The 24,205-nt window shown below is 32.9% G+C and overlaps 1 protein-coding gene and 1 pseudogene across 1 annotated transcript in view; one reads left to right on the forward strand and one right to left on the reverse strand.

Annotated features, from left to right (window-relative positions):
• The window catches only part of LOC129921094 (RNA-binding protein 24-B-like), a 177,904-nt gene extending 170,528 nt beyond the window's left edge, over positions 1–7,376 (reverse strand). The window contains exon 1 of the mRNA XM_056002762.1: positions 7,355–7,376. The gene's annotated coding sequence lies outside the window, so the exon portion shown is untranslated. The remainder of the gene's footprint in view (positions 1–7,354) is intronic.
• Positions 1,068–23,986, forward strand: LOC129908816 (COP9 signalosome complex subunit 5-like; annotated as a pseudogene).
• Positions 23,987–24,205: the final 219 nt, after the last annotated feature.

The following is a 24,205-nucleotide window of genomic DNA, read 5'->3' on the forward strand; positions in this document are numbered from 1 at the left end:
TATATTGGAGTTTTATGAAGGCTTTCAAAGGCATTTCTTTCATAGCCTGGGCAGTAATTAGTTCGTAACCTGGTGATTTTTATTTGATAGTTGATGTAAACACATTCTTTTTATTTCTTTTAATTTTACAATTGGTATTTCACTTTCATCTATCTTATCAACAAACTGCAAGCTATTTTCAGCCGCGTTTGTTTACCCATTATGAAAAATATTCTGGTAAATGTAAACACATGAAAATCGACATAAATGTCCTGTATTTTAAAATTTTTTTGTTTCACATAGAATCTACATCAAAATTAAAAACTAAAAAGTATTTGCAAATTATACTGACTTAATTGAATCTGCAAAAATATTTAATTTTTCTGAAAGACTAACGACTTGTTTGGCACTTTAAAAAATTGTCTTTCACGGAAAATACGTCGAATGAATTCTCTCTTGGCAGCAATGAGCTTGACGTATAAGTTAAAACATACATGCGTCCGCGATTTGTACTTATGTATGCTTCAAAGCGATTTAACTGAAGCTTGTTATGAGCCATGTTTTCATTTACCCCTGTTTACATTTACCCACATTGACCCTAATAAATTCTTAATTGGTTGTAAACAAGTCTTTCAAATAAAACGTAGTTTGACAAAGATAAGGCCAGTGTAAGGACAAGACAGCAAAAATCATAAAAACCGTGGTAACTCGAAAACGGGACGAAAACGAGAAAATTACCTCTTAAGTTTTTCGACTTAAAATGACCTCAGGAATCCATGGTTTTCATTTGGGGCGGTGACTGTGGGACACCCTGTACATTAATTGGTTTTCAAATTGGTTTACTGGGTACTTGGTGGTTTTAATTGCGTTTGCCGAAGAAATCTCACTATGAACCGAATTATTCGTTTGTGACTCTGTTAAATTGTTAATATATTCTTCGAGAGGACATTAGCCACTTTGTTTTCTCTTCCTGGTTTATAGAAAAATTTAGGAGAAAATTCTTCAACAAATGCACGCCATCTTTTCATCATAGTATTAGGGTTTTCGTCGGATATAGCAAAGGTAAGGGGCTGATGGTCTGTAAATATATGGATGCCAGTAGTTCCATACAGGTAATGACGCAAAGTTTTTAAAGCCCAAACGATGGCAAGGAGTTCACGTTCGTTTGTTGCGTAGCCTTGTTCAGATTTTGACAAAGTTCGCGAAATCATAGGGATAGGTCTCCCGTCTTGCGACAAAACCGCACCTAAGGCATTTGAAGAGGCATCTGTTGTCAATTCGAAGGTTTTACTATAGTTAGGATAGTAAAGAAGAATGTCTTATTTATTTTAATGCGTTAAGGACTAACGTTAAACACTTATTATATATTTTAAAACTAGTACATTTTAAATTTACATTACATTCTCGTATTAAAAAAGATTTGTTTGAATTTTATACTTTTAAAATTATCATTAACAGAAGAGATCATAAAGTAATATTTATTGAATACTGAAATCAACTGATTAAGAGGACTATATAATCCATAATTTACTCTACTGAAAGATGGACATAAAGGTATTTGTCTTCTTATGTTAGCTTGGCTAAAACTGAAATGTAAACGATCCAAAGTTGATGGCGATGTTATAGAACCGTTTATTATTTTAATGATGTAACAAAGCTGTAAGTATTCTCTATGCTTTGAGAGTAGAGGGAGATTTAGTAGCATAACTCTTTGATTGTAGGGAGGTAGTAAGATTTCGGGGGACCATGGTAGAAAACGGAGAGAAAATCGTATAAATCTTCTCTGAATACCTTCTATTCTGTCAATATGTATTGAATAGTATGGTGACCATACAACACATCCATATTCGTGTATAGGCCGAACAAAGGACACATATAATAGTTTTAAAAAGTATGGATCATGAAAATCACGAGAGAACCGTTTGACGAATCCTAGAATTCGATTAGCCTTATTAATAATATAATCATAGTGATAAGTGAATGTTAGTTTTGGGTCAAGTATAATCTCCAAGTCAGAAAAAACGGACGGTCTAGTTAATGAGCAAGAGTCAAATATGTAATTATACAAGACTAAATTCTTTTTGCGTGTAAAACTCATTGTTTTACACTTTTCAACATTTAAAAATAAGCGGTTTGTAATGCACCATTCCCTGAAGTTTTGTAGATCTTCTTGAAGTTGTAGACAGTCACTAACTGAAGATATTTCTTTAAATATTTTTATATCGTCTGCATATATAAGAAGAGAAGAGTTTTTAATAATTGTGGTCACATCGTTTATATATAAAGTGAACAATAAGGGACCTAAGTGGCTTCCTTGTGGAACACCAGAATTAACATAAAATTGTTTGGAACATTCACTACGGAAAATAACGGCATAACTTCTATTTTCTAAATAAGATGCAACCCACATTAAAAAATTTTCGTTGAAACCTAAGGCTCTTAGTTTTAGTAATAAAGTTTTCTGACATAGTTTGTCAAAAGCCTTACTGAAATCGGTAAAGACACAGTCTACCTGCTTCCGTTTTTCAAATGAGTCAATGCAAAAAGAGGTGAAATAAAACAAGTTTGTAACGGTAGACTTATTTTGGACGAAACCATGTTGACTGTCACTAATAATAGATTTACAATTAAACGATAAGACATTACATATAAGAGACTCAAACAATTTTGGGATAACAGATAGTTTAGCGATGGGGCGGTAGTTGCTAACATCATTTTTTAGTCCTTTTTTATAAATTGGTCTAATGTAAGCACTTTTCCACAATATGGGAAAAACTGAAAATTTTATAGATGTATTAAATAACAAACATACCTAAGGGATAAGATAGTTGGGACGCACATTTTTTTTAAAACACATGACGGTACACCGTCTGGACCCGGACTATAACTATTTTCAAGGTCAAATATATTTCGAGCAATTGAATCTTCTTGAATAGTAAAATCTATGGAAGTAAGATGTGAGTAATTTAAGTGCGGAGCGAAATTATTGACGGGTTCATTAGAATTACAATCCAAATAAGCATCTTGGAAAAAGTTAGCAAACATATTTGAAATTTCGATGGAGTCATGGCTAGTTATGTTTTTGAATGACACAGAGTTAGGGTAATCGTCTGTGTTTATTTTGGAACTCACAAAGTTCCAAAAGTTTTTTGGATTATGCTTTAATTCACTCTCAACCCTCAATACATAGTTTAAATACAAGGTATTCGAATATTCAGTAAACATATTTTTAAGTTCAGAATAGATTCTATAATCTTCATCATCCTTGGAGTTACTAAAAGTTAGCCAAGCCTTATTTCTTCTATTTTTCAAGTTTTTAATGCGATGATCAAACCATGGTGGGTTGTTAGATTTAATATAGTTATTCCGTAAAGGCGTCGTTTTATAACAGCATTCAAAAATTAAGTTATAGAATTTTAAACACATCTCATTCACATTACAGTTAAGAAACAGTTGATTCCAGTTTACATCACACAACAAATTGACTAGAAGATTAAAATTACATTTTTTGAAATTGAACTCAAGTTTTACATTTGATTTTAAGGATACATTACACATGTTAATGTTCAAAGATATATCTATTGCTGGGTGATGTCTATCTTCGTTTAATAATATAGTGTTAGCCGGAGTTACAGCTATATCAGAGTTTATTGAATCCGTAAAGAAAACAAGATCCAGTATTTTATTAAAAGCGTTACGAATTCCATTATATTGATTTAACCCGCATGAGGTAAGTCCGTCGATGACGGGAAATTTATTTGAAGATGATAAGTTTGATGGAGATAAGATATTGCAATCGTCTGGCTGTATCCAGTTCAAATTTGGGAAGTTGAAATCGCCTACAATCAAAAGTTCGTCGTTTGGTTCCATTAAATTGTGTATAATTTTAATGCAATCAACATATTTTTCATATACATTATTAGGTCTGTTTGGGTACTGCCTAAAACAGAAATATTTCAACTTTTTTCAACTTTTTTAACCCAATTCCTGTTTGGGTACTCTGAAATTGTACATTTTTTCACAAAAAAGATGGCCGCGAGAGAGAAAAAAATTTCCCCTTCTTGCGAATTTCTGCCCAAAAAATTTCATCGAACAAAAATCTGAAACCTGTCAAAAGGTAGTGCTTTCTCTGTTTTTCTTTATTTGTTCTTGTCGCACAACATAAAGAAAACAAACTAAAAACATGGCGGCGTGTATTTTTTTCTTGTTTTTTTTTATTTATTTCGTTTTAGTGGTGTAATGCTCAAAACAAATTAATATTTTATGAACAAAATAATAAAAAAAAAAGTATTTCAAAAATAAAACAAAGTGTTTTTAATATTATTCATTTCTTTTTTTTAAATTTGTGTTTAGATTTTTTAATGAACAAAACAAAGTACAAACATGGCGAGTGGCTATGTTTTGTGTTTTGTTTATTTTTATTTATTTTTTTATTTTTATTTTTTGTGTTTTAATGGTTAAGAAGTGCTTTATTTTATAAATGATTTATGAAAAAATGAATAAAAAAAAGTGTTTGTAAAACAAAACAAAATGTTTTGATAGTTTTTCTTTCTTTATTTTTTTTTCAATTGGTGGTGTTGTTTACATTTTTGTTGTTGTAGAAAAAGTAGCAGAAAATTTTGTGCCAAAAGCGTTTGGGTACTTTTACACAATTTTTCTTTCTCTGAGAGAATTTCATCCCCACTCCTTAAAATTTGACAGGTTTCATATTTTTGTGCAAAAAGAACCCAAACAGACCTATTATTGGAGCTTGGTGGTATACCTATAAGTGCAGATTATATATAGGTAGCCAGTTTCCAATTTTATTTTAATAGCTATTATTTCAGCGTCTGTAGAAGTAAAATCGTCAACGAGTGTGCAGATATAATTGTTTTTAACAGCTAGCAAAATTCCGCCGCCAACTTTTTCTAGATCATTGTCTATCACGTCTAAAGATTTGATATGACCCGTATGATCTTCAGATGCAAACATTTTTTGATTGTTTCGAATGCAAGTAAAGCTTCATCATCTAAATCTATTTTGACATTTTGGGGCTGTTTGGCACCAATGTGCCCATTTTCATCACCCTGATATTTTGTTAGCGGTTTTGCTATCACGGCATAGTCTCTTATAAACCATCTATAGTATCCGGATAGCCCTAAAAAAGATCGAAGTGATCGTAATGTTCTGGGCATTCTATAGTTTAAAATATCATTGATTTTGTCGGGGGATGTTTTTATCCCATTTTGATATTCCTCAAACCCTAAGAATTCAACTTCTTTTCTAAAAAATTTGGACTTTTCTGAAGAAACACGCATACCTACCTGCATTTTCAAGTTTCTGTAATATTTTTTCTATGTCCTTCAAATGTGTTTGTTCGTTGGGTGAATAAATAACACGGTGTAACACTCAAAATATACGCGGTCGGAGACCTATCAGGTTTTGTAGAGCTAGTCGCACTGATTACGAAACGGTATTTGAAAATCCCCTAACACCCCCAAAATCTGGAGTTACGGGCAAAAAACGGTTTTTTGGACCTTCACCCATTGAAAAAATTCTAGTTTCGTCAATTTTTTACCCATATAATAAATAAATATTAATATACCTTTTAAATAATGTATAAAACATGTAACTCAGTTAAACCACTTAGAATTTATAAGCTGTCAAAGTTCAAAAATTCCATTTTTTTCGTCATTTGCCTAACTTCGGCATCAATTTAAAGTATATGTTTTCAAAACAACATGCTATTTCAAAAATATATTCTAAAACTATATCTATTTCCCAATCAATCGAGGTATTTTTATGAAAATCACTTCAAAATTGGCTTAGAAAAAAAAATGTTTCGATTTCAACCCAGATACAGAAATTCGAACTTTTAGGTATAGAACAAAAACGTTGTTTCGGCACGTAGTAGGATAACTTGGGCGCCAAGTTATCTTTTGTTTTGTAGAGGAGCTCAATACAAACATTTTTTTCTTTGGGAGGTGGGTCTATATATCCCCGTTTAGGTGGGAGGGGCATTTTTCTAAAAAAAGTTATTAAAAAACAACGGCAACACTTACAGTAATAAATTATTCCATTTCCGAAAGGCAAAATTGTACATTTGATTTTAATTTTTAAATCAATATAATATAACCAATAGTTTTTGAAATAATCGATTTCAAAGTTAAAAATAGGCGAACAAAAAATTTTTAAACTCATTTTATACTATTTTTGTCCAGACTGTGAATTTTAGTAAAAAAATTACTCACACAGAAAACTGCCTCAATTGATTCCTTATCGAACAGTGAAAATTATATGTTTCTATGTCTTCTAGTTTTTGAGAAAATTCAAAAATTATTTTATCAGATTTTTCTTGTTTCAAAATATTTTTTGTTTTTATTTTTCAATTTTCTCATAAACTAGAAGAAGTGAAGGTCCAAAAAACCGTTTTTTGCCCGTAGCTCCAGATTTTGGGGGTGTTAGGGGATTTTCAAATACCGTTTCGTAATCAGTGCGACTAGCTCTACAAAACCTGATAGGTCTCCGCCCGCATATATTTTGAAACCTCATTTTTGTAACACCGTGTAATTATATGATCGAAATAAACGTGGCAACATTTTCCTATATATTCTCGAAGGATGTCGTCGATTGCTTTTTGGAAAATGCTGGGAGCGTTTTTTAACCCGAATGGTAACCGGCAAAACTCGTATTTACCGTTATTAACGCTAAAAGCAGTTTTTCGTTTATCTTTCTCGTCCATTTTAATTTGCTGAAAACCAGATTTGATTTAAATTAGATAAAAAAACTGAAGTATCAGGTACCTATCGGGCACCGTTTTTTCATTAACTTTCCTAAAATCAATTACCATACGCATACGTGGTTTTCCGTCAATATCGAAGCCCTTTTTAGTCACGACGTTAACTGGAGAATTGTATGGAGAGTTTGATTTTCTGATTATGCCATCTCGTAAAAGAGTTTGAATTTCTTTGTTAATAAATTCTGAAGCTGATATTGGGTATGGATAACTACAAGCGAAAATGGGTTCGTCGATTGTCATCTGAATATTTGCTTTAACATTTGTGTTGTAGGGTAATGCTCTATTTGGGTCAGCAAATGCGTCAAAATTATTTTCAATAACACGATTAAAATTTTTCAAAATATGGGATGGAACATAATCTTTTTCAATTACCAAGTTATTTACTTGTTTGTGCGATGTATGCTTTATTTTTTCTTGACCATTTCTATGGTAAAGAATACTATTGTTAATGTCAAGTTTCGCTTCTATATTTTTCAAAAAATCAATCGATGCTGTTAGTCAAACAAACACTTTAACAAATAAAATTTAAGTAGCTTACAAAAATTAACTTTTTTTTAGTTCATAAATAATTTAAAACACTACACTAACTTAACTTACAAAATTTGCAGCATGCTGATTTGATTCGATTACCTACTAATTTACTTAATGATTCACTTTTTTCGTAATTATTTTGATGAAAATCTATATGATATTTTTTTTATTTCCGTTGGGCTCCAGTAAACGAAACGAACTGCTTTGTTTTTATTCGTATCAAAATTCTTACAATAAACATCTAATATCTACTTACAAATACCTAAAATGAATTTCTTTGCATCAGCGCGCGTTAGCCAACACCGCTGGCTGCAGCACAGCAGGTTGACGACGAGTTCAATGGGTCGAATGGAATGCCTTTTGTGGTCGTCATCGTCGACTTGCTGTCATCAGCAAATTTGCCTATGCTGATCAGGGGCGTAGCGAGGGTCCATGCCATGGGGGGGGGGGGGGGGGGGGTGATATTCAGTGAAATGCCGACTCATTTTATGAATTTGCCGACTGCATCCGATTTTTTTTTTTTAATAACACTGGTCAACAAAATTTAACTTTTTTTTTGCCACAAGAACCAAAATATACTCTTCTAGTACTTTTTGGGGTGCTGAATCTGAAGTCAGAAAAATTTGATTGGCCTCCGTTTTTGAAATATTACCGTTATAAAATGTTAAAAAACGTAGTTTTCATTATAAAGAAATTTGTAAAGGTGATTATAAGAACAGATATTCTTCTTTCAAAAACTGTTCAAATTTTTCCGATATCTCTTTTATTGTTCGAGATATCTTAAGTTTCAGTTAATAAGCCAAAGAGAAACAAAACTTAACCTAAAGTTTAAGACACTGGTGACAGAATTTTTACCACAACAAACAAAACATACTTTTCTGACGGTTTTTGGGGTACTGAACTCGAATCTTCTATTAAAAAAATTCTATTAGCCTCTGTTTTTGAAATATAACCGTTATAAATAAAACCTTTTTTTGCATTTTATAACGGAAATATTTCAAGAATGAAGGCTAATAGAATTTTTCTGATTGCGGATTCAAGTTCAGCAACCCAAAAACCTTCGGAAAAGTATATTTTGGTTCTTGTGGCAAAAAAAGTTTATTTTGGTTGGCCAGTGTTGTTTCTGATTCAAAGACCGCTGCTTAAATTTTAAATATCTTGGGCAGTAAAGGGATATCGGAAAGATTTATACATTTTTCGAAAGAATAAAACCAGTTCTTATAGGCACCGTTACAAATTTATTCATAATCAACTACCCCACATAAAAACATAACCTCGAATACAGCCAAAATTACTTTTTTGGCATTTTCTAACGGTAATATTTCATAAACGGAGGCCAATAACAATTTTCTTCTTTAGATTCGAGATCAGCACATGAAAAACTACTAGAAAAGTATATTTTGGTTGTTGTGGCAAAAACCTTGTTGACCAGTGTAATTGAGAAAAGAAATGAAACTATAATTTTCACGATTAAGCATTTTATTATAAAAATAATAACCTATACCTAATAACAGAAAAAAATAAACAATGTATAATATTCTTTAATAATACAAAAAAATGTTTTTGGTAAAAGAAAATAAATTAGGCACATTTGTAGTCTTTAAAATTAAAGTTATTAATTTCAAAAAAATTAACATAAAACATATACAGATTTAAGTGATTGGATTTAAAATTAACTTCAATCCAAACTAAATCCAGAGTGAATAATATGGCCGTAAATGACCGCTCACAAGAAGATGACGTCATAGGAGCGGTAGACATGGTAGTAAACTAACTTGAAGGTTAACGGACTTACATTTCTTAGTTTAAATACCTCTTTGGTAATGTCGTCGAAATTTGAGCATTCGTTGCAAGAAAAAAGAATCATTTGCAATTCAGATAAATAGGATCCAATTCCACAATAGATCCGACTTATTCTATTGTGGCATTGGCTCTTAGAAGCGAGTATTTTAAAATTTCTTAAAAAAGGTTCAAAAATGGTTAAATTATCTTCTACGCGTGACGTAAACGTTTGAAGAACCATTTTGAACTCTTTCCTATAAAATGTTTCCAAATTAAAAACAAAAGCGATTTCAGGATATTGAAGATATTGATATTGAGAATTGATGAAAAATTCTCTTTAGAAACTGACGAGTTCTATGATGTTTCAAAAAATCATTTTCAGGATTAATATATAATTTTTCAGCAAACGAAGACGAACTTTTTATCAATGCATTTATTTGAGTTTCATCATCGTTTATTAGTAGAAATAATTCTATTGTACCAACAATGAAGCATCAAAAACGTAAAAATTTTCCACTTCTAGGTTTTCTATTAAATTTTTTACTTTGAACATGACATTTTTGCAAAAATACAAAGAACTGATAAAATCAAAATCCAATATACTTTTCAGGGTTTATATGGTAATTTAATTTTCAGAATTCTTTACTTAATTTAACGTATTTATAGGTTCTATTCTATCAAAATGCTAAAGAAAAAGGATAAAATTCCAATGTGATTACAAGACATGACACGAGCTAAGGCTAACCAGATGTTAAATACACCTACGTACGCTAAAAAAAATTATTTGGCGATTAATTTGCCAACTCGGCAAATCTCACCTGGTATGGGGCACGAGCAAAGCCAGAACTATAATTGTCGGATCGTCGGATGGAAGCGGAGGGGAACAGCGCTCGCAACCGCACTCCACGGATGAAAACTTGTCGAAAATACAAAGAAAACAACAACAATTGACGTAGCTTCCGACTCCATCCGCCAATTATGGTTGTGGCTCAAGCCAAATTTTAAATACATACACCTATGTACATAAAAAATGATTTCGCGACCAACTTGCCGACTAATTTGCCGAATATGCAAATCGTACAGTGCGGTTCACTTAGTTAGATGCACCAATTTTCGATTTCATAAATTTCATTTTTTTTGTGTTTGTGCAAGAATAACCAAACAAATTATATTTATTAGAATGGTTATTTAGTTCTAAATAGAAAAACAAAAAGAAATAGTGGGTGAGTGGAAGTTAACGGTACTTTTTACTCCTTCTTGTCTCTGATGTAAGAAAAAGGGCAGTTTTTTTTGGTTCACATGATTAGACGCACACCTTAAATTAGTTAGTTTGGTGAGATATATTGCGCTGATTTGATTAAATTTGGAAGATTAAGCATCAAGAAGTTATTTCAAAATCTGTGCGAAAGAATAAGGGAAAAATAACGCGTTGGACTAGAAAGGTTTTTCCATAAGCACCATTGCCAAAAGAACAGGATAAAGTGACCATTTCGAGAGGAATTATTTTAAAAATAGTGCCTCCTATGAAAAACACTTCAAGGGAGGAACAATAGAGGCTTTAACACCTCAGAAAAAAAAAACTTATGAAAAAAGCGTCGAAAACAGCTCTATCCCCGAGCAAAACTAAAGAAAAAGCTGGGGTAACGGCAAGAACATCAACGTAAACTTTTTTGAATGCTGAACATCCTAGATTAAAATAAAACTTAAAAATAGTCTTTAAAAACGTCGTTTGAAAAAAAGCGGTTTGAAACGAAAACCAAATCGAATGTAATATTAAATGGCTCCCAAAACCATTACTCCTGCTCTTCTTGAATGGTGAAGTGATGGTAAATCTTCCAAATTTAATCAAATCAGCGCAATAGATCTCGACGAACTAACTAATTTAAGGTGTGCGTCTAATCAGGTGAACCAAAAAAAACTGCCTTTTTTCTTACATCAGAGACAAGAAGGAGTAAAAAGCACCGTTAACTTCCACTCACCCACTATTTCTTTTTGTTTTTCTATTTATAACTAAATAACCATTGTAATAAATACAATTTTTTTGGTTATTCTTGCACAAACACAAAAAAAATTAAATTTATGTAAAAGAAAATTGGTGTGTCTTACCATGTGAACCGTACTGTACCTCGTACGACAAGATTTAGCCAGATTTTTACACTTATGTAGGTACGTACAAAAAATGATTTCGCGGTAATTTTTTTGCCGACTGATTTGCCGACTCGGAAAATCGTGGTGGGGTGAGACACCCCGCTACACCCCCCTCTCGATACGAACCTGATGCTGATGAAGTGCATTGGCCTGTGTTAACTTACATCCTCCTAGGTAAAATATTAAGTGGCCCAATATCGTAAAATGAGCCTACCACTTACGGGCGTTAAAAAATTCCTCAAATCATATTGAGTCAAATTTTCTCAAGTGAGTCACCTAAAACCGACTTCTCGAATTTGATACTTTTTTTGCATATATAGGAAGATTTATATGTTAAAAATAATATTCCAAAGTATTTTTGAAAAATTTCAATTTTGTTAAAAGTTATAAGCAAATGCAATTTTGTACGTCTTTTTGAGTGACTGTATCTCAGTAGTGAAACAATAGAAACTAATGAAATTTAGTACATATATTACTAATTGTACACACAACAATTTATTAAAAAGAAGTTTCAAAAAAACAACAAATTATTTATAAATAATTGGCTTTGTTATAAACAATTGCATATTTTATTAACTTCTGGAGTATGTAAGAAAACCATATTTCTTATATTCGATTCGAAATTTTATAAGCTTTCATTATCTGAATGAAAATTTTAGTGCAAATCATAAGAAATATCTCTTTTTTACAATGGTACGATTTAATTGTGTGACATTAAACATATACGCGGGCGAAAACCCATTACGTTTTGTAGAGCTTGTTATACCGATTACAAAACGGAATTTAAAAATTCCGTAACACCTCAAAAATTAGAACCTAGGACCAAAAAATGGTTTTTTTTAGACTTTCATCCATTGCAAAAAATCTAGCTTTGTCAAATTTTCAACATTTTCGAATGAACACATTTAGACCTTTACAATAATGTATAAGACATTTAATTTGATTGCACCAAAAAAATAAACTCTAAAATAATATTTATTTCCAAACCAAACGAAGTATTTTTTTTTTTATAGTTTTGCTTTGTTTGGTTAAGCCTGGTACGCTGCTAGCGCTAAATTTTAGCTGAGATAAAATTCCCATACAAGTTATCGATAACTTGTATGGGATCCATTTTATCTCGGCTAAAAATTTTCGATAATTTGTATGGGAGCTAAAATTTAGCGCGAGCAGCGTACCAGTAGGCTTTACACGAAACTAAATATTTTATACATTATTGAAAAGGTCTAAGGGCCAATTTACCGAGCCTCCATTAAATTTTGAAATTTGTCGTTTTAGTTAACAGCTTTGTTAATCTATTGACGTCTTTAAGTTTCCATCATTAAAAATTCATTTAATTCACTCTGCTTTGAGAGAGAGAAATGCCAGTAGTGACCAAAACAAAAACGACTTGTTCTGTAAGCCAATACTACCATTTAGTATTTACCAAACGTTGGTATTATGAAATTGATTGAACACATTTTCACCAACCCATTTTTCCATATTCATGTATGTTTTATTCATTTTTAATTGTTAACTGACACTGAAACTTTGTTTAATAAAATAATAAATGAAATTAAATTTGACGCTAACAGAGACTGAATAAATAGAAATCCTTTTTAAAACCTCCATTTGCTCTAAAAATCCCTCTTAAAAGGTCGAATTTGGTGTTTTAACTAAAACGACTTTTAGGCCCAATTTATTGACTCTTCATTAAACTTAAATCGCCATTAAAAAAGGGAATTTTAAATTTAAAAACAAAATTCGTTTAATTCAGTCTCTGTTAAAGATTTTTTTAAAGTTTGAGATCATTAAGTAATTGAGCATTAAATTTAAAAGTCCTTTTAGTTAAAAAGACGAATTCAACCTTTTAAGAGGGATTTTTAGAGCAAATGGAGGTTTAAAAAAGGATTTCTATTTATTCAGTCTCCGTTAGCGTCAAATGTCATTTCAATTATTAGTTCATTATTATTTTATTTGAACAAAATTTGTTCGTGAAATAAGCTAAGAAATCATTCAAACAAAAATTATGTATATATAACAGTCCAGAATAGAATATTTTTGTAGCGACATAGATATTTATTCATAAGTATTTATTCCATAAATAAGTTACAATTAAAAATGACTACGGCTCGTCAGAAATTTTTTTTCTATGGGTATGACGTATGGGGGTTAAATAGACAACACTTTAAGATTTTTCTCATTTACTTCGCTGAGCGCAGAAGAAGCATAGTAATAGATCCATGGTATAAAAAGAGAAGGTATGATCATTAGAAAAAACTCAGCATCGAGAACTGTCAAAACTTATGGCTACTTAAGGTTTTGACATCCCAGCCCATTGAAATTGTTGTTGTAAACAAATTTGTCTTGGAAATTGTTGTTGCTTTTGACTTTGCCAAATGTCAAACGTCAAAACCTTACTACCCCATTTTGTAAGATGGCGGCTCTAATGATCATACCTTGTCTTTTTATACCATGTAATAGATCTACCAGAAACTAGATAATCTTCTACAAATTGCAATTGTAACAGCTTTGGTTACCACTGATGGTATATCGTAACTCTCGTCTGTGTGCTTTCGCCTGGCGTTTTACGGTTCCAAAATACTTACGGACCAAAGCTCTTATTTTTTTTGTATTGTTTTTCCTTCCTTCAAATCTTCAAACTTAAAAACATTTGATTTGACAAATGTTTGCTTTTGACATTTTTATTTTTCAAAAACTAAAAAAATCCCTAGGATATTTTTAATGGAGTTTTAAATTTAAAGTTTCCATTAAAAGTAATGACTTTAACTTAAGTAGAGTGAATTAAATGATTTTTTAATGACGTATACTTCAAGGCGTCAATAGTTTAACAACGCTGTTAACTAAGTGCCAGTTGTACAAATATTTAATACGTGGTTCAGCAACTTTTATCTTCGGAATTCGGTGGCAAAATTGATTTTTAGCACTGGTTCTAAGTCCATATAGGTTGAAATCACAGTACACATAATAAGGTAATATATTCCGAACGCTGTCAAAATTTGTTTGTCAAAAATAGGCACCAATCTGTCAGGTCGGCCTTTAATTTTTATATTTCAATCGCAGTAAACAGGGAATTTGTTTTTGTTTTAATTTATAAAATGTTATTTAAAAATATTATAAATTGAAAAATAACAAATTTTCTTCGTGTTTCATCGCGGAAAATAGTAAATAATTGTTTAAAAATTAGTGGTGTGCGTGGTTTATCGGTTTTTGTGCGTTTTTCGTCGGTATTTTAAACAATTAAGAATTCGGTAGCTGACATTGGTCGCCAAAGTGTCATGTTTTGACAATCTAGCGACCAATGTCAGTTCGGAATATATTACCTTTTTATGTGTACTGTGGGTTGAAATAGCTAAATCCATCCTTGCACCAAAGTTGATCCACTGCTAATCCGCCGAAATCGGCGAGTTAAATTCCTGATCCGAGGCTGAACCACGTTCGTACAACTGGTCCTAAAACGATAAATTTCAAAATTTAATGAAGGCTCAATAAATTGGCCCTTAAATTTAATGCTCAATTAGTTAATGATGCCAAACTTCAAAAAATCCTTAAAATAGACTGAATTAAATGGATTTGATTTTTAATTTTAAAATTCCCTTTTCTAATGGGGATTTAAGTTTAATAGAGTCAATAAATTGGGCCTAAATGTTTTCTTCCTAAAACAGTCAAGAAATCTTAAATTGGTGGAAATTTGACGAAGCTTAATTTTTTGCAAAGGATGGAAATCTAAAAAACCGTTTTTTGGCCCTAAGTTCTAATTTTTGAGGTGTTACGGAATTTTTAAATACCGTTTTCTAATCGGTGTAACAAGCTCTACAAAACGTAATGGGTTTTCGCCCGCATATATGTTTATTTCATTGCGAGGTACTATGGTAACCCTTCAAGCAAACAAGTCCGACCTCGGCCCGAATCCGCTCCGCCTCAGGCGGAGCTGAGTCCTCAGAAACAGGTCCGAAGGCGGCTCAAATTAATATGGAAATTATATGTATTGGTTTTTTCATCACGATTTCTCCTTCGACTTTGTGTTCATGCAGAAAAAGTTGCGAGTGTGAGTGCAACCCCGTTTTTCTCGGTGGGAGGGCGGAGTGTCTTTTCTGAACTCCATTTTCTTGCTTGAAGGAAAGTGTCATTCAATATCCGATAAGTATTGTGACAGAAATCTAAAAAAATTTAAATGGATAATTCTTCTTCAGTTATATAGATATTATCAATATTAATAAAGTTTTGGAAATATTAGATTCTGTTTTCTATTTCAATTCGGGCTTAGAACAAGTATATAAAAACTTGTTATTTTTGTTAAGTTATTGTTTTTAATGATTTTGTTTTAGTATACCCCGTTATTCTGCGGAGAATTGAAACTTATGAGTCAGTTTATATATTCCTTAAACCAATCCAAAAAAAATTGGATGCTCTTACGTGCTCTGTAGAGAATTGAGGTCAATTAGTTTTTCACTTTTTTGATAGAAAATACTCCTTATTTTATGCAATGTTTTTTTATTTTTTAAATAAATTCACTGGTGTTGTCAGTGTAATTTTATTTTGGGTGATCTTATTTAAGATTAAGAGAGAAAAGAAACTGAGAATTGCTGATTAAGGAGGGGGGGAAATTTGAGAAAAATAATGTCGACAGGTGGAGTATTGTATAGGCCAATAATCAAATTTATGAGTTTTTGGTGAAAAAATAAAAATAGTAAAAACTACAGTACCTTGCCATATTTTAGACCCAAGCGAAAAAAGTACAATTTTTCATGTTGCTGAATTCTTAAATATCTTATATTTTTTTTGTCTCATTTACTTACACATACATATGTATCATGTAGGTACGAATTCACTTAAAAAAAGTTGGAATCTGGTCTTCTACGAAAGAAAATACTGGCCCAAATTTAAGAACATTACGTTATAACCAGACGATCAGAGCTTCTATATTTATGCAAGATGGGGCTTTTGGCATTTAATAATCTCACGGTATTCTTCGAAACAAAAATTTAAGTATTGGATCCGTCTGGAAATTTTCCGATCATGAATTCCATAGAAACTTTCTTTTGGAGCTTATTCCCTTTTGCACGTTATTTTAATCAAAATTATGATTTATTTGTTTTAATAAAATAGAATAATTAAATACACAATTATTTTTATAAAAATATTTATTTATTTTAAGTTTTATTTTAAAAATTTACAACTTTTTTATATTTTTGTAACGACTACGCGTTTCGGAGCTGCTACTCCATCTTCAGGTCAAATACTTTTTCTTTTTTTTTTTGGAAAAAGTATTCGACCTGAAGATGGAGTAGCAGCTCCGAAACGCGTCGTCGTTACAAAAAAAAATATAAAAGAGTTGAAAATTTTAAAATAAAACTTAAAATAAATAAATCTTATATAAAAAGAGAGTTCGTTAAGTGTGTGTGGCCGATAAACTCGCGTTTGGCTGGTCCGATTTTGGTAATTTTTTTTTGTTTGAAAGGTAAATAAGAAGATGGTTTGTATCAAAAATAGCTGTCAATTTGTACGACAGAAGAAACACTGTCGCTTTTTAAAAATTTTAACTAAGCTTAATTTGTAAGCAAATTTATTAAGACAGGCTTTCAAAATAATGATTATCGTTTCAAGCCTGATTTTGAGTAAAATAAATAATTTTTAACTATATTCAAAGGAACTTATCGTAGTAAGTAGTGCAAAAAATAACTTAGACAGGGTTTCAAGATAAAAAGAGTTTTCTTTTGAAGTGAGACTTTGAAAGAAAAGTGATTTCCGAGAATCGCTCAACTCAAAGGGATTTTCAAAAAAGCAAAGTGAGTATAGTGTTTTTACCGTAACTATTTTGCAATAAATTTTTATGCGTACAGGTTAATGGTTCACAGAAATGAACTAAATCAGATTTTTTTATGTCGTAGATTTTTTTATCAGTATGCTGTGATTGAGAAAAAACGGGATTCTCTAAATCAATACCTACCACATATTTTTAAGGATTTAAAACTGCTACCATTTTGTGTTAAAAATTCAAAGGCGAAGAAGTTTTGATTCCTCGAATTCGAATGATTCCGTCAGATTTCCCATTTCATTTAAAGCGTCTTCAGTTTTGAATCTTTAAAAATATGTGGTTCATATTCATGGTATAAAAAGAGAAGGTATGATCATTAGAAAAAACTCAGTATCGAGAACTGTCAAAACTTATGGCTACTTAAGGTTTTGACAGCCCAGCCCATTGAAATTGTTGTTGTAAACAAATTTGTCTTGGAAATTGTTGTTGCTTTTGACTTTGCCAAATGCCAAACGTCAAAACCTTATTACCCCATTTTGTAAGATGGCGGTTCTAATGATCATACCTTGTCTTTTTATACCATGGTTCATATTGATTTTTCTGTTTTTTTCTCATTTTTCAACTTTATATGTTGGCTGTTCGCGTGTATATACACACTGAGGGAAAAAATAAATTGAAGTAGAAACGTCTTTAGGCCCTATCGTGAATCTCCCGGGGAATTTTGTTTCCCACGGAATTTATTGTGCGATCCTGAATCTCCCTCGAAATTTATTTCCAGGGAACAAAAAATCGTATGAAACTTACCTTTTTTCCACGTTGATTTTAAAATGTTCATCTTCAACACAACATCATTGCGAATAATAGTTAAATCAATGTGGTTTTCATTGATTTCACGATGTTTTATGGTGGCTTTTCCCTTAGTGCAAGAGATATCAAAACAAAAAGCGTTGTATATCAAAAAGCATTTAAATAAATTGGTTAATGTTCACTACAACGGGAGCGTATTGGAATCCCGATTTTCAATATCCCGTTTTCTAAAATCCCGAAAAAAAATTTTAAAATCCCGTTTTTAAAGTCCTGTTTTTTTATTTAAATCGCGCTTATAATAATCCTGTTTAAGCAAAATCCCGTCTCTGGAAAGCCAGCTTTTTAAAACCCCGTTTATACCGCAAATTCCAATTCATAACTGCTACTCAATATTGTACACTTAAATTAACTATCAGTTCCTCAATTGTAAGAAAATTGAAAAAAAAAAATGCATTGGAAATAAAATTTGTATTGCAAATAAAAAAAATTGCATTGAAAAAAAATTCTTTGGAAAATGTGGTAGGTAAATATTTTTTTAAATATTCGTACATTTTTTTACAATTTTGACAATTAGACCTTACATTCTATTTCAACTATATTAATAAAGCTAATGTATGGTCAAGTAGTCAACATTGTAAAATTAAATTTTATGAAAACTACATATAGTACACAGAAGCTGACATAAATCTGTAAATATATAACCGCTAACTCTTTTTACTTGCTCTAAAGGCAAGGATTGGTTTCGCGTCGAAAAAAATTTGGAGGTTTTAATCAAAACCAACATTACGACGATGATGGAGAAGTCTGGAAATGTGGGTATCGCAATTCCGCCCGTCCGTCTGTGCGTCTATCTGTACACATTCCCAAAGCCTAAACGGGTGGACGGATTTTCTTCAAATTTGGTACCGATGATTTTTATGGAACTCTGAAATTGTTTTTTTTTTTTGTTTTCTTATATATCGCTTAGAATGTGTACCTCCCATACAAATTTTTCATGTTATACCTACCAAATAATGTCTGTCAGTCTGTCAGTCTGTCAGTCTGTCAGTCTGTCAGTCTGTCAGTCTGTCAGTCTGTCAGTCTGTCAGTCTGTCAGTCTGTCAGTCTGTCAGTCTGTCAGTCTGTCAGTCTGTCAGTCTGTCAGTCTGTCAGTCTGTCAGTCTGTCAGTCTGTCAGTCTGTCAGTCTGTCAGTCTGTCAGTCTGTCAGTCTGTCAGTCTGTCAGTCTGTCAGTCTGTCAGTCTGTCAGTCTGTCAGTCTGTCAGTCTGTCAGTCTGTCAGTCAGTCAGTCAGTCAGTCAGTCAGTCAGTCAGTCAGTCAGTCAGTCAGTCAGTCAGTCAGTCAGTCAGTCAGTCAGTCAGTCAGTCAGTCAGTCAGTCAGTCAGTCAGTCAGTCAGTCAGTCAGTCAGTCTGTCAGTCTGTCAGTCTGTCAGTCTGTCAGTCTGTCAGTCTGTCAGTCTGTCAGTCTGTCAGTCTGTCAGTCCGTCAGTCTGTCAGTCCGTCAGTCTGTCAGTCTGTCAGTCTGTCAGTCTGTCAGTCTGTCAGTCTGTCAGTCTGTCAGTCTGTCAGTCTGTCATTCTGTCAGTCTGTCAGTCTGTCAGTCTGTCAGTCTGTAAGTCTGTCAGTCTGTCAGTCGGTCAGTCTGTCAGTCTGTCAGTCTGTCAGTCTGTCAGTCTGTCAGTCTGTCAGTCTGTCAGTCTGTCAGTCTGTCAGTCTGTCAGTCTGTCAGTCTGTCAGTCTGTCAGTCTGTCAGTCTGTCAGTCTGTCAGTCTGTCAGTCTGTCAGTCTGTCAGTCTGTCAGTCTGTCAGTCTGTCAGTCCGTCAGTCTGTCAGTCCGTCAGTCTGTCAGTCTGTCAGTCTGTCAGTCTGTCAGTCTGTCAGTCTGTCAGTCTGTCAGTCTGTCAGTCTGTCAGTCTGTCAGTCTGTCAGTCTGTCAGTCTGTCAGTCTGTCAGTCTGTCAGTCTGTCAGTCTGTCAGTCTGTCAGTCTGTCAGTCTGTCAGTCTGTCAGTCTGTCAGTCTGTCAGTCTGTCAGTCTGTCAGTCTGTCAGTCTGTCAGTCTGTCAGTCTGTCAGTCTGTCAGTCTGTCAGTCTGTCAGTCTGTCAGTCTGTCAGTCTGTCAGTCTGTCAGTCTGTCAGTCTGTCAGTCTGTCAGTCTGTCAGTCTGTCAGTCTGTCAGTCTGTCAGTCTGTCAGTCTGTCAGTCTGTCAGTCTGTCAGTCTGTCAGTCTGTCAGTCTGTCAGTCTGTCAGTCTGTCAGTCTGTCAGTCTGTCAGTCTGTCAGTCTGTCAGTCTGTCAGTCTGTCAGTCTGTCAGTCTGTCAGTCTGTCAGTCTGTCAGTCTGTCAGTCTGTCAGTCTGTCAGTCTGTCAGTCTGTCAGTCTGTCAGTCTGTCAGTCTGTCAGTCTGTCAGTCTGTCTGTATAAGGAGCTACAGCCTGAACGGATGGACCGATTAAGCATTTTTTGGGGACTCTCCAGAGGGGTTTTTGGATTTAATTTTTTTGGACAAGAAATAACAGTACTTGTCATATACCGATTTTTGTAAAGTTGAAATTGCTCGAAAACGGCTCCAACGATTTTGTTTAAAAAATTCAAATGATAGTTTTAAGACAAGGTCTATCTTTTATTGAAAAAAAAAAAAAAGTTTAAATCATTATTAACGGTACCTGCCATAGAACCGTTTTTTTTTCAAATTCGATTATCTCCAAAACCGCTTATTAGATTTCAACGAAACTTTTTATGACAAAGCATTTATATAATTTAAATATAAGCCATATAAGCTATTAAGATTTAAGATTTTATTTAATTTTTTTAGAAAATTAATTTTATTTTTTTTGTACCCATATAGTAAGTACCTACATTTTCCAAATTTCTATATAAAAAGTCTAAAAAATTTAAGCAACTTGAACTCTAAGAGCAAGTTTCCTGTGACCCAGTCGTGCATTTTAAGAAAACAGTATTAAAAAAAACCGGATTTTAATGGCAGTATTTAAAAAAAACAGGATTATGAAAATCGGGATGCCGAACCCGTTCCCATCCCGATTACAATAAACAAGTTCTCCTTTTTCGGATTTAATTTATTTTCAAACAGGTTCAATTCTTTTCAAAAGTACACTCAGCGAAGCGGGTGGTGGTTAGATAGTATTTATATAAAAATAATTGTGTAATTGTTTATTCTATTTTATTAAAACAAATAAAGAGTATTATACAACTTGGAGACAAAAAACACAAATTATGCAAAATTATGAGTTCGTTAACTTTTTTTTTAAGTCAATCCGTATCTATATGATAAGTGTAAGTAAATGAGACAAAGAAAAGTTTAAGAGATTTCGACAAAAACTATCAAAATTCAGTAGAATGAAGCAAAAAATTGTATTTTTTCGCTTGGGCCTAAGAATATGGTAAGGTACTGTAGGTTTATATTAAGTGTGTTTTTTTATTACCGCCGAGCTTAACTGGACAAAAAAAACGCATCGGGGCTTAACCTGAAATCTTGGCAGCACTGTATATTGAATGTTCCGAAAACACAAGACACAACAAATATTTAGAGTTGTCATATTTTTCGCTTTCGAGATTTTCCTTTATTTTCATGTATGTTTTACAAAAAAAATTGGTAGCACAGATTTAAAACTGTTCAAAAAGTTAAGCCCAGAGAAATCTCCGGGCTAAACAACTAAGCCCAAGGGGCTAAAGTGTTGTTGTATTTAAAATGTAAATTGCTTAGCCCCGACTGCGTTTTTTTTGTCCAGTTAAGACCAGTTGTAATAAAAAACACACCTATTGTATTTTCTTGTAGGAATATTCACTTTAAACAGAAATAATAACAAAAACTACGAAACATAATTATGACCACGGAGAAAAAGGTGTCACCTTAAGACTGGGTGTCCCCGAATGACGAACTCAGACTTCATGTAAATGAGCTTGAGTGTATTAGTGGCCTTTCTTCGCCATACATCTCTCACGTTCAACGTCATCTCAACTCTTTTACATGTTAAATGCAACAACACTTTAGTCCCTCTGGCTCAGCTGTTTAGCCCGGAAATTTCTCTGGGCTTAACTTTTTGAACAGTTTTAAATCGGTGCTACCAAACTAACTATTTCATAAATTGTTTAGAATTTACTTACAAACGTGAAAACTGACGTTTGGAATGATAAAATGTATTAAACTATTTTTGCTAGCATTCATTCTTGTATATCTTTGTAAAACATACACGAAAAATACAAGAAAAACGTGAAAGCGAAAAATATGACAACTCTAAATTTGTGTTGTGTCTGCTGTTTTCGGAACATTCAATATACACATAGTGCTGCCAAGATTTCAGGTTATGCCCCGACTCATTTTTTTTGTCCAGTTAAGACCGGTGGTAATAAAAAATACATATTGTATCCTACACCCCCACAAAGAATACTTTATACTTCGTTGCAAAAGCAAGACAGTAGGTGTGTTTTTTATTACCACCGGTCTTAACTGGACAAAAAAAACGAATCGGGGCTTAACCTAAAAACTTGGCAGCACTGCGTGTTAAATGTTCCGAAATCAGCTGACTAGACAGATTGGAATTGTCAAACGTCAAACAAAAAACAATTCCATGAAAATTTCATAATTACATAATTAGGATGCATTTGCATTACCTGTCGAAGGAACCGAAACTCGTGTCAATGCACAATCCCAGGCATACGCATACATGTCGGCTTATATCGATTCGGCCAAAAAAGTTGGTCGTCTTGAGAATGCCATCGAATGGTATCACAGTCATCCTGGCTATGGCTGCTGGTTGTCTGGCATTGATGTGTCCACTTAAAAGCTAAATCAAAATTTCCATGAACCATTCGATTCGTTGCCATTGTCGTTGTTCCAGTTAGAACAGTTTCGGCTGGCAAAGTTTATCTAGGTGCTTCCGGACATATCCTTAAGGCTATAAGCCACCAAATGAAGAACCATCTGAATACCAAACGATTCCATTGAATAAAATTGAAGATTTCGGTGTTCACTGCAAGCAGTACTATCCACTTGAGGTACGTAACTTCAAGTCTAATCTAGGAAGCTCTTTGATTCTTTGTGGATCAAATATTGGTTTAATACTCTTGGAAGCTCTGGGCTGCTCACAAACACCAAGTACACAACTGGACAAATATTTGATTTGTCCAATCAGGTAGGTAAAGCTATAACAGGACATTCAATAAACTTCTCTTACCTCAATTAAAAAGTTCAAGTGAACATACAGTCGTCGGCATAATTATTTTGACTAATTTACAATTCTCGATCTGATAAGAATAATTTCTTACGGTTAAACTTTTTATAGGTAAAGTTAATGGTTATTTATTAAGTATGTTATGGTGAATCTCATGGTGGTCAAAGTAAGTCATATGAGTGAAATTTGGCTTTCAGACAGCGTTTTTTGTATTACAAGTGCTATTTTTTGAGCGGCATAAGTATTTTGACCAGCATTCTTTTTCAATTTTGGTAAGGTAAAGTAACACCTTTTGCTTATTTTAAGCATGTATTCAACTGCTGAACATGTTTAGGCTCAGATTCATAAAAAAAATTGGAAAAATTTCGCAAATAAACATTGAAATCGGGGCATTTATTGTTACAAGTTAAAATACCCGTTACCTGTTAAACAAATCAATGGAGAACTGATTTGTTTGCGTCAAATAATGTCTTAGCTAATAAAGAAACACAAGAGTACGAGTACTGAGTAGAATCAGCCATGAATCGGTACAAAATAAAAAATTACACAAAAAAAAGACAATTTTTTTTTTGCGTAGCTCACTTTGAATCCCAGATTGAACCCTTATATCATGGAGCTGGAAATGAAATCTCTAGGGAAGAATTCCTCATCAGAAAGCAAAGATTCCCAGGAGACTTAGGAAACACAATTTTGGGACTTATTCAGCAAGAAAAGCACTAGTTAACTTCTTGAAAGCATGTTAAAAACTATGAAATTCGCAAAAAAGCATGTTGGTAAGATTTTTTTTTCTTGAACAAAGTTTTCTAGACCGCATCCGAACAAAATTCACTCTTGGTGATTTATGGAGTGCAAAAACAATTTCATCGGTTCATTAAACCTTGATCCAGAAAAAATTAGGCTTACCAACGTGCTTTTTTGCGAATTTCATAGTTTTTAACATGCTTTCAAGAAGTTAACTAGTGCTTTTCTTGCTGAATAAGTCCCAAAATTGTGTTTCCTAAGTCTCCTGGGAATCTTTGCTTTCTGATGAGGAATTCTTCCCCACAGATTTCATTTCCAGCTCCATGATATAAGGGTTCAATCTGGGATTCAAAGTGAGCTACGCAAAAAAAAAATTGTCTTTTTTTTGTGTAATTTTTTATTTTGTACCGATTCATGGCTGATTCTACTCAGTACTCGTACTCTTGTGTTTCTTTATTAGCTAAGACATTATTTGACGCAAACAAATCAGTTCTC

This window comes from Episyrphus balteatus, chromosome 1 (genome assembly GCF_945859705.1).
Source record: "Episyrphus balteatus chromosome 1, idEpiBalt1.1, whole genome shotgun sequence".
Lineage (NCBI taxonomy): Eukaryota > Metazoa > Arthropoda > Insecta > Diptera > Syrphidae > Episyrphus > Episyrphus balteatus.